This window comes from Sminthopsis crassicaudata, chromosome 5 (genome assembly GCF_048593235.1).
Source record: "Sminthopsis crassicaudata isolate SCR6 chromosome 5, ASM4859323v1, whole genome shotgun sequence".
In the NCBI taxonomy this organism is placed as follows: Eukaryota; Metazoa; Chordata; class Mammalia; order Dasyuromorphia; family Dasyuridae; genus Sminthopsis; species Sminthopsis crassicaudata.
The window spans coordinates 18,710,518-18,719,830 of NC_133621.1; the positions used below are offsets into that span (position 1 = coordinate 18,710,518).

The 9,313-nt window shown below is 61.9% G+C and overlaps 1 long non-coding RNA gene across 1 annotated transcript; it reads right to left on the reverse strand.

Annotated features, from left to right (window-relative positions):
- Nucleotides 1-4,515: 4,515 nt before the first annotated feature.
- LOC141542540 (uncharacterized) lies at nucleotides 4,516-6,609 on the reverse strand. The gene is made up of 2 exons (XR_012482192.1): nucleotides 5,708-6,609; nucleotides 4,516-5,093 (listed from the first exon to the last, which is right to left on the reverse strand). It is a non-coding gene; the product is annotated as an uncharacterized LOC141542540 (long non-coding RNA).
- Between the last annotated feature and the right edge of the window lie 2,704 nt (nucleotides 6,610-9,313).

Genomic DNA, 9,313 nt, shown 5'->3' on the forward strand with positions numbered 1-9,313 from the left:
AGCCCCGCAGATAAACGTGCAGCAAGGTCGGGCGGGGGGTCCAGAAACGCAGGAAGGCTGTACAAGCAATGCAGGACGGAATGGAAAGCACCGAGAGACGCAGGACACAACAGTGTGTACAAAAAGCGGACACTGCGTCACTGGGGCTGGACACTGTCACCGGCCTGGACACTGCGTCACTGGGGCTGGACACTGCGTCACTGGGGCTGGACACTGCGTCACCGGGGCTGGACACTGCATCACCGGAGCTGGACACTGCGTTACTGGGGCTGGACACTGCATCACCGGAGCTGGACACTGTGTCACTGGGGCTGGATATTGTGTAACCGGGCCTGGACACTGCGTCACTGGGGCTGGACATTGTGTAACCGGGCCTGGACACTGCGTCACTGGGGCTGGACATTGTGTAACCGGGCCTGGACACTGCGTCACTGGGGCTGGACACTGTCACCGGCCTGGACACTGCGTCACTGGGGCTGGACACTGTCACCGGGGCTGGACACTGCGTCACTAGGGCTGGACACTGTGTCACCGGAGCTGGACACTGCATCACTGGAGCTGGACACTGCGTCACTGGGGCTGGACACTGTCACCGGGGCTGGACACTGCATCACTGGGGCTGGACACTGCGTCACTGGGGCTGGACACTGTCACCGGCCTGGACACTGCGTCACTGGGGCTGGACACTGTCACCGGCCTGGACACTGCGTCACTGGGGCTGGACACTGTCACCGGGGCTGGACACTGCATCACCGGAGCTAGACACTGCGTCACTGGGGCTGGACACTGTCACCGGCCTGGACACTGCGTCACTGGGGCTGGACACTGTCACCGGGGCTGGACACTGCGTCACTGGGGCTGGACACTGCGTCACTGGGGCTGGACACTGCGTCACTGGGGCTGGACACTGTCACCGGGGCTGGACACTGCATCACTGGAGCTGGACACTGCGTCACTGGGGCTGGACACTGTCACCGGGGCTGGACACTGCATCACTGGAGCTGGACACTGCGTCACTGGGGCTGGACACTGTCACCGGGCCCAGCTCCGGGAAGACCAGGAACAACATCCCGACCTCGCTTGGCGTGGGGCGCCCTGGCCCTCTCAGAGGCAGCCGCAATCTCCTAGTTTTTGCTTGGACAAAAGTCACTCTGGGCTAAGGGAGAGGGAGGGATCCAGGGGAAATATGGAAAGAACTCTGATGTTAAAACAAAAGACATCGGTAAAACTTTGGAAAATAAAGACGGAGAGCCACGAGTCACACGCTGGCGGAGACGCACGGCACTCCATTTCGCCAAGCTCACGCGCTCAGTGTGCTCGCGGGCCGGGGTGTGGGCGCGGACGAGTGCATTTTGACTTGGAATGCAGCGAACAAAGAGTCCACGTTTCCCAACAAAGCCGTTGCCAGAGGAGGGGCCTCGGCTCGGACCCTCACGGACAAGGCCGGTCCCTCTGGGGAGATCAGAGCTGAGGAAACCTCCCAGGTGCCCCGTGTGTGGGCGGGAAGCCGCTCAGACTGCGCTGAGACACCGAGGGTCAGCACATTCCCTCCCGGCAGGAAGGCCCTCTTTGGAGAAAACCGGGGAGACGCGCACACGGAAGGGTTTGTGGCCTTGACTGGCGGTCAGGAAGCCCGGGTGCAAAATCCCACGTCCGGCGCGCTGGGCGGCGTGAGCTGCGCTTTGGTTCATGTGTCTGGGTAAATTGACCAGGAGAAGGAGCTCCGGGAGGCTCAGGTGAGACGGTGTGTGTCCGGAGGTCTGCAGCCTTAGACACTCTGGAAACGCCCCCTGTAGCACCCCACAAAGGCGGGCGGCGATTTCGTTTCTGGGTACTCGGGGCACTCCGTGCTAAGATGGCACAGAGCCGGGCGAGAAAGGCCTTCCCCAGGTCCGGGCCCTGCCCCGGGCTCCTCAGAAGGCCGGCTTGGGAAGGACGTGGTCACTGATACATAGAATTTCTTCTACGTTATATATTCTTTCTTGCACCGGTGACTTGTTATATTTTTGTATCTTCCCTCATGGACACGTGACTTTTTAAATTTCATTTTTCTTTTTCCTATTCTTTTTTTTAATTATCATAAAAAGTTAAGGACATGGTCTCAGAGCAAGGCGGGGCCTGTTGGGCGGGCAAGGGGGAACGGGATCAGCTCCCCCTGCTGGCCGGGGCGCTGCCTTTCTCCCTAAGGGCTCCTGCACAGCCTTTGGGGGTCCTCCCTCCTGCTCCGGTGCTCAGGAGCGGAGGGACCCCTCAGCTTTGTAGGTCTGCCACGAGATGGTGGAAGCCACAGAGGGGTCGGGTTCAGGAAGCCCCGCGGCCGCTCAGTTGTAGACATTGGGGAGTTCTTCATCAGATCATAGATCGAGGGGCAGAACCTCACTCAGCCCAACAAGAAAACCGAGGCTCCCAGATTTCCCCAAGGCCCACAGTTAGCAACGCGGAGACCGGAGCTGGGCCTTCTTTTCTTCCCACCGGCCGCGAGGCCAGACTGGGAGGGGCCTGACTCACTGGCCCAGCTTGCAAGCTTCGTGTGGTTCTTATTGTCATTTATGGGGTTATTCCTCTGGACAGGAAACGGCCACACCACTAACCGAGCAGTGACCAAGGGCCCATAGAGCTCACAGTTATCACGCCCTCCCCGTGCAAGGCGCGCGCGGCTCTGCGCCGGGACCGAAGGACAAAACCGAGGGACCACACTCAAGGCGGCCTTTGTTCTGCCCGGGATGGAGGCTTCCCCCATCCGCACCCAGGGGACACAGGCTGGCCAGTGAGGCGGCCAGCAATAAGCCTTTATTGCAGCTGTGCCTTAGACCAGACAGGGCAAGGCACAAGGCCTGAGACACCCCCACCCCCCGGGGCCTGAGGGGGCCAGAGACGGAGAAGAGACTCGGGAAACTTCCGGCCTTGGGCACTGAACTCCTGACTTACAGATAAAAATTCCCAGGCTGAAGCAGGGCACTGTTCTGTGAAGGGAGCCGCCCCCAGGACACCTGCATTGCAGCGTGCTCCCCGGAGCAGCGCCAAGCGGACAGGGGTCTCATGGGAGCCAGGGGGTCACCAGCAGTCCTGTCTAGGACATGGGGCCAACCCCCCCCCCCCAATCTTGGCCAGGCAGCCTTAGACTATGCAGGTTTTAGCACGGAAGCTTCCTACCCCTCCAGCTTCAGGACAGGCTGTGTTTGTGCTTTCTGACTTCCCAGCTTGGCTCCGGGCACTTTGTGTAGTGAACATTCATCATTAAATCAGAGAAGGGGACTGCGGCGTCCGGGAGAGGCCGTCCTAGGAGGCCCCACATCCCGCCTCAGACATGCCTGAGGGACTGGGCCCTTCGCTCACCCGAGGCTTAGTTTCCCCTTCTGCAAAATGGGGCTAACTCCAGCACCCCCCAGGTCTTCGTGGGGATCAAATGAGATAACACGCTCTGACTGTACTGGCTGCTAGTGCTTCCCTCATTCCCCAGGGAAAGCACCTTTCCTCAGCTCTGCTCAGCCACACTTCCAGGTGCCCACCGGAGCCCACAAAGGGGCCTCCCTTCCCCATAGCCAGGACTCCTTAACTCGGCAGACCCTGGGGCTCCCTCAGCCCCTCTCTCTCGTCCAGGAAAGAGTCTCTCCTGAAATGACCCTTCGGGGACTGAATTGGGCCAGCGGCCGTCCTCTGGGCTCCTGCCCCAGCCCCCGGACGGCAGGCCCGGCTCGCTCCCTGACTGCGGGCGACCTGGGGCCGTCCCTCACAGGCCACGGACTAGCTCTCCAGCTCCCTGACCGCCGGTGGGCGCCGGGAGGAGGCGGGCTGTGGCTTCAGGCGGCCGCGGGTTCATGAGGGAAAGCCCGGTCCAGAGACGAAGCCCTCCGGTCTGTCTCCGCCTGTTTCATGCAAGTGCAGGTCCCGAAGTCTCTGGGAGCGCTCGAATTAGGGAGTAGCCAAGACTCAGCCATGATCGCGGCTCGCAAGGGTCACTTGAAATAAGTGGGCCATTCACCGGCCTGGACGGCTGTTATTATGGAGTGAACCAATGGGGAAGGCGTTTTCTGTCAGGTGATCTCAGAGCAGTTAGGGGGGGCCCTTCTCCAAGCGGGGAGGGGCCTCCTCTGAGGCTGCTTGTCCTCTGGGAGAGACCCCGAGGTCACCCGAGGGCCCCAGGGAGCAGCTGGAGCTGGGTGGGGCCAGGGCTGGGCTGGGTGCTGCTGGATCAGCCCCTGTCTCTCCCAGGGTTACCGTGGCCATCACCACCGACCAGCCCGGGAGCCTCGACCCTCCATTTCGGCCCCGCGCCGCTGGGTGCCCCTCCGGCCATGCGGCCTCTGTGCTCCAGTGCTTCCCCTGCTGGAGGCAGGGGGCCCAGCAGCCAGAGCCCCGAGCCCCGAAGAGCCGCCACTTCGTGTGACCCTGGGCACTTACACCCCCCTCTGTCTCCAATAAAATAATCGTCCCAATAGCGCCTGTCCCGGCACCGTGAGCGTCAAATGAGACAGTTGTAAAGCGCTTGGTACAGAGCCCGGCACACAGTAGGTAGTTAATAAGTGCTTGTTCCCTTCCCCTTGGGAGTGGCCCATGAGTCATCTTCCACAACAGCAGCCAGTCTCCCCCCTCACTTTCTTAAACAATCAGATGAAAGCTGCCAAGGCCGTGTTTATACAGGGAGGAATTTCCAGGCTTGGAGTGGGGAGCACCTGGGTTCGAATCCCACTTCTCACATTTACCGTGTGAGACATTTCTATGTCCGCCCAGCACTTAGTAGGTCATCAGTCAGTATAGCTTTTTAAGGCCTAGATGAGTTGCATTCTGCATTAGTGGATGGAACGCCCATCCCGGGGCTCAGCTCGCCCACAGGATGAAACGGCGGCTCCCTGGAGCATCCCCAAGTGGGAAGAGTGGCCTCTGGGCACAGAGATTCCCCCAGAGCAGCTCAGTCACGGGCCTGCTCCGTGACCGCCCTCCGTCCCCCGCGTGGTGAGGGTGATTTCACTTCCAAGGGTCAAACGCTTAAGCTCACTCAGACAAGACCGGTCGTGACCTGATAAAGTCTCAGAGGTGAGCCTGGAAAACAAGCGGTGAGGACTGTGGCTCAGTGAACATTTTCAAAGCCCCTACTGTGCACAGAGGTAGCTGTGGCTCATCAAACATTTTCAAAGCTGCCAAGGCCGTGTTTATACAGGGAGGAATTTCCAGGCTTGGAGTGGGGAGCACCTGGGTTCGAATCCCACTTCTCACATTTACCGTGTGAGACATTTCTATGTCCGCCCAGCACTTAGTAGGTCATCAGTCAGTATAGCTTTTTAAGGCCTAGATGAGTTGCATTCTGCATTAGTGGATGGAACGCCCATCCCGGGGCTCAGCTCGCCCACAGGATGAAACGGCGGCTCCCTGGAGCATCCCCAAGTGGGAAGAGTGGCCTCTGGGCACAGAGATTCCCCCAGAGCAGCTCAGTCACGGGCCTGCTCCGTGACCGCCCTCCGTCCCCCGCGTGGTGAGGGTGATTTCACTTCCAAGGGTCAAACGCTTAAGCTCACTCAGACAAGACCGGTCGTGACCTGATAAAGTCTCAGAGGTGAGCCTGGAAAACAAGCGGTGAGGACTGTGGCTCAGTGAACATTTTCAAAGCCCCTACTGTGCACAGAGGTAGCTGTGGCTCATCAAACATTTTCAAAGCCCCTACTGTGCGCAGAGGTAGCTGTGGCTCAGCGAACATTTTCAAAGCCCCTACTGTGCACAGAGGTAGCTGTGGCTCAGCGAACATTTTCAAAGCCCCTACTGTGCGCAGAGGTAGCTGTAGCTCAGCGAACATTTTCAAAGCCCTACTGTGCGCAGAGGTAGCTGCTGGTTGAGCTTCCTCAGGGAGGTTCCCTGCTCCTCCTCTTCATGGAGTTTTAACCTTTAAAGACTTAAAGTGGGGGTGGAGCAGAAAGGAGCTGTACCTGTGGCCAGGGGGCTTGGGAGGAGGATCCTGCCTCTGATGTTTTCCGGGCTGTGTGGCCCCAACTGGGCAGGTTAGGCTCTCTGAGGCCCTTTATCTCACCTGAAAAACGGGCAGAGAAAGGTGGGGGGGAGGGGGGATGTCGTCGCCCCGGAACTGCTGTTTTTGTAGAACTTTAAAGCGCCGGAGAATTTGGAAGATTCTTAGTGAGGGTGTTGCTTGAGAAGAGAAGAGCGGGTCAGTGAGACGCTTCGGGCCCCAAAGGGGAATCATTTTCACTAAAAGGGCACTCAAGACTTCCCGCCCCCCAGCCCGCCCCAGTGTCCTCCCTCCGGGACGGGGTTGTAGGGCCCGGCCCTGCCAGGGCTGTTGTGAGGACCAGGCTGCATTCACTGAGGGCTTCGTAGGCCTTAAAGTGCCCGTAGATGGCGGTTCTTGCTGTCGTTGGCTTAGCCGTTATCAGCGCCCGCCGGGTTTGGGGGCGGGGCCCAGTCGCGTTTGCCCCTCCTCTGACCAGCCGCAGGGCGTCGCTGACTGACTGGTTTTCTGGCTTCCGTGTTTGGTCCGTAAGAAGAGGCGCCGGGCCAGCCCCCCAAGGCCGGGCCCAGGGAGTGGGCGGCCTGCGGGCCCCACACGCCCCGGCTCCCCCTCTCCGTCACCCAGAGGAGAAGGGCCCGCCTCCACAAATGCCCAGCGCCACTGGCCACCATCGTTTGATTGCCTTCCTTATGTTCCTGAGGCCCGGGTTAAGTGGCTTCCGCGGTCTCACGCCCAGGGCGCGCTCAGTGTCTGAGGCCGGATCTGAACTCGGAGCCTCCTGACTCCAGGCCGGCGCTCTCCCCCCGCGCCCCCCGGCCGGCGCTCTTCTCCCCCCCCCCACTCTCCCCCCACACTCTCCCCCCCCACTCTCCCCGCACACTCCCCCCCCCCCCCCCGCCGGCGCTCTCCCCCCCGCGCCCCCCGCCCGCCCGTTTGATCACTAAGTCTGGTCCGGAGGAACGCGGGTTCCTGAGCTTCTGTTCCCAAAAATAAAAGTCCCAGGCTGCTAGAATGGTTGGAGGCCCTCGTCTCTAACCCATCAGACAGTGTGTGAGGGCGGGGCTCCTGGGGAGCGCCCGGGCTTCGGGGTGCAGAGGAAGGGGCCGCCGGCAGGGGATGGTGGGAGGGGGCGGGGCCCGACTCGGTGGGGGGTAAGCGCCGCCTCCTGTGTCAGACGGGAAGTTTTACCTCATTAAAGCAGCTCGTCCCCAGAGTCTCCAGAACCCCCCTTCCCCGCCTGTGTTAGCGCGGGGGAGGGGCTGCCGCCTGCCTAACCCGTTAGGCGGCTGGACCTGGACGGGGCAGGGCGGTCCCGGCTGGGCCTCGGTCAGTAACTCCTGGGCCCGCGCCGAGGAAGGGATCCTGAAGCTGGAGCCCCAGGTCCCCGGGGGGTAAGGAGCCAGGACATGGGTTTTTCTATTCGCCCGGTGTCTAGTGACCACCTACTGTGAGCCAGAGGGGGGGGGGGGGACAAGCATCAGGAAGTGCCGGGACCCCCCAGCTGGTGGGCAGGCCGGGGAGAGCCAGCCTGGAGAGAGAAGAGGGAGGCGGGGCAGCCCGGGCATGGCTGAGCCTCCGGGACCGCTGGCCCAGCCCGGGCTGAGAGAAGAAACGGGGGTCAGCCCCAGGAAGGGGCCTCCAGGAGAGTGGGGGGAGGGGGTGGAAGCCAAAGGAAATGGTCGCAGGACCCCCTCACAAAGGGCTCAGGTCTTCCCTGACCCCAGTCTCTTCCCTGTCTCCAGGTCTTGTGATGAAGGTAAACCCTGGGGGCTTTTTGCCGATAGCCCTCAGGGGCGGGGGAGGGGCAGGCTGAGATAAGGCAAGAAGGAGGGAAGGAGCGGGCGCCTGGGTCTCACCCGCCAGACTCTCCTCCCACTCCCTGCTGGAGAACCGGGTTTTCTCCCCTGAGCCCCGGGGTCCTCCCTGGACCTCCGCTTTCAGTCGGCCAAGGGCCTCCCCCAGGGCTCTCTCCAGCCCTTGTTCTGAGCCCAGAGGTCTTTGCTTTCTCTCCCTTCCTCCCCTCCCCTCCCCCTCAGGTTTTCCTCCAGTTCTCCGGCAGGTTAGTGGTTCCGGCCTTTTTGGCATCCCCAGCACGTGCCTGCACATAGTAGGCGTGTTTAAGGAACTTGCCCTCCTCCCAGATGGCTTCGGGCTGCGACTCCTCCCCCTGGCCCCCCCCCAGCAGGGCCTGTACACTGGGAGTTTAAAAGCGCTTTGAGAGCCCCGATCCCGGCCCCTCACACTCCTGTGCCTTCCTTTAGCTGGTCCCCAGAGGGGCCGGAGGCTCCCGCACGGCCAGTGAGGCCCAGGCCCTGTCCCGCTTCATCCTGTTTTGTTCCCGTGGGTCCCAGAGTCCTCCTCTTCCTCTCTCTAACAGAGCAGCCGTCCGGTGCCCTCCTCTGGCGGGCTGGCAGCCCCAGCGCCCCCGCGCTCCCTGCCTCACAAGGCGGCTGTAGCCCCGGACGTGCCCGGGAGAAACCCCGCCCCCTTCAGAGGCAGAGCCAGGCCAGAGCTGATCCGGCAGCTCCAAGCGGAGGCCCAGAGGGGGGAGGCTCGATACCTGTGTGGTGCTGGGCCGCGGCCTCGGTGTCCTCACCTGTGAACGGGCGGATTAGCCTGCGTGCTTCTCCCGACTCTGGTTTTATGCCCCTAAGACCTCGGGGTCACGTGAAACCCTTCAGTTTGTTCCCACCCTCACTCCCATAACTCCGTTCCGCTATCCTGCCCCCTTAGTGTCCCCGAAGTCTTAAACTTCCTGGCTAGATTCAGACCATTTGCTGTTTCTGTCTGGATCCTGGGGGACACCGACAGCCCCCCCCAGGCCGCGCCAGGCCCGGCTCCAAGCCCCGAGGCGGCCCGGCTCCAAGCCCCGAGGCGGCCCGGCTCCAAGCCCCGAGGCGGCCCGGCTCCAAGCCCCGAGGCGGCCCGGCTCCAAGCCCCGAGGCGGCCCGGGGGCTCTTAGACTCAGCGGGAGGTGCCCAGGACTCTCGGAGGAAGAGGCGCTTCCACAGCCTCCGATCAGCTCAAGCTGAGGGGGAGCCCGGACCCCAACATCTGGGGGCACGAAACCTTCCAATCTAACCTGCTCGTTGTACAGGCCCGGCCCAACGTCACTGGGTGTTAAAAGTCTTTCCTCTTGGAGCCTGTGCCCCATTGGCGCAGCGGACCAGCTCGGGCCGTGCTCCCCGGGAGGGAGGGGGAGCCAGCCCCTAACGCTCACCACGGCTGCCATTTTAGAACAGCGAGACAGGAAACCCCAGAAAACTCGCCGGCAAGATGAGTCACCGAGGCCGGTCCCCTCCGGCCCCCCAGCTCGACGGCAGATAAAGGGCATTCAGAGAAAACCCAGACTCCGGA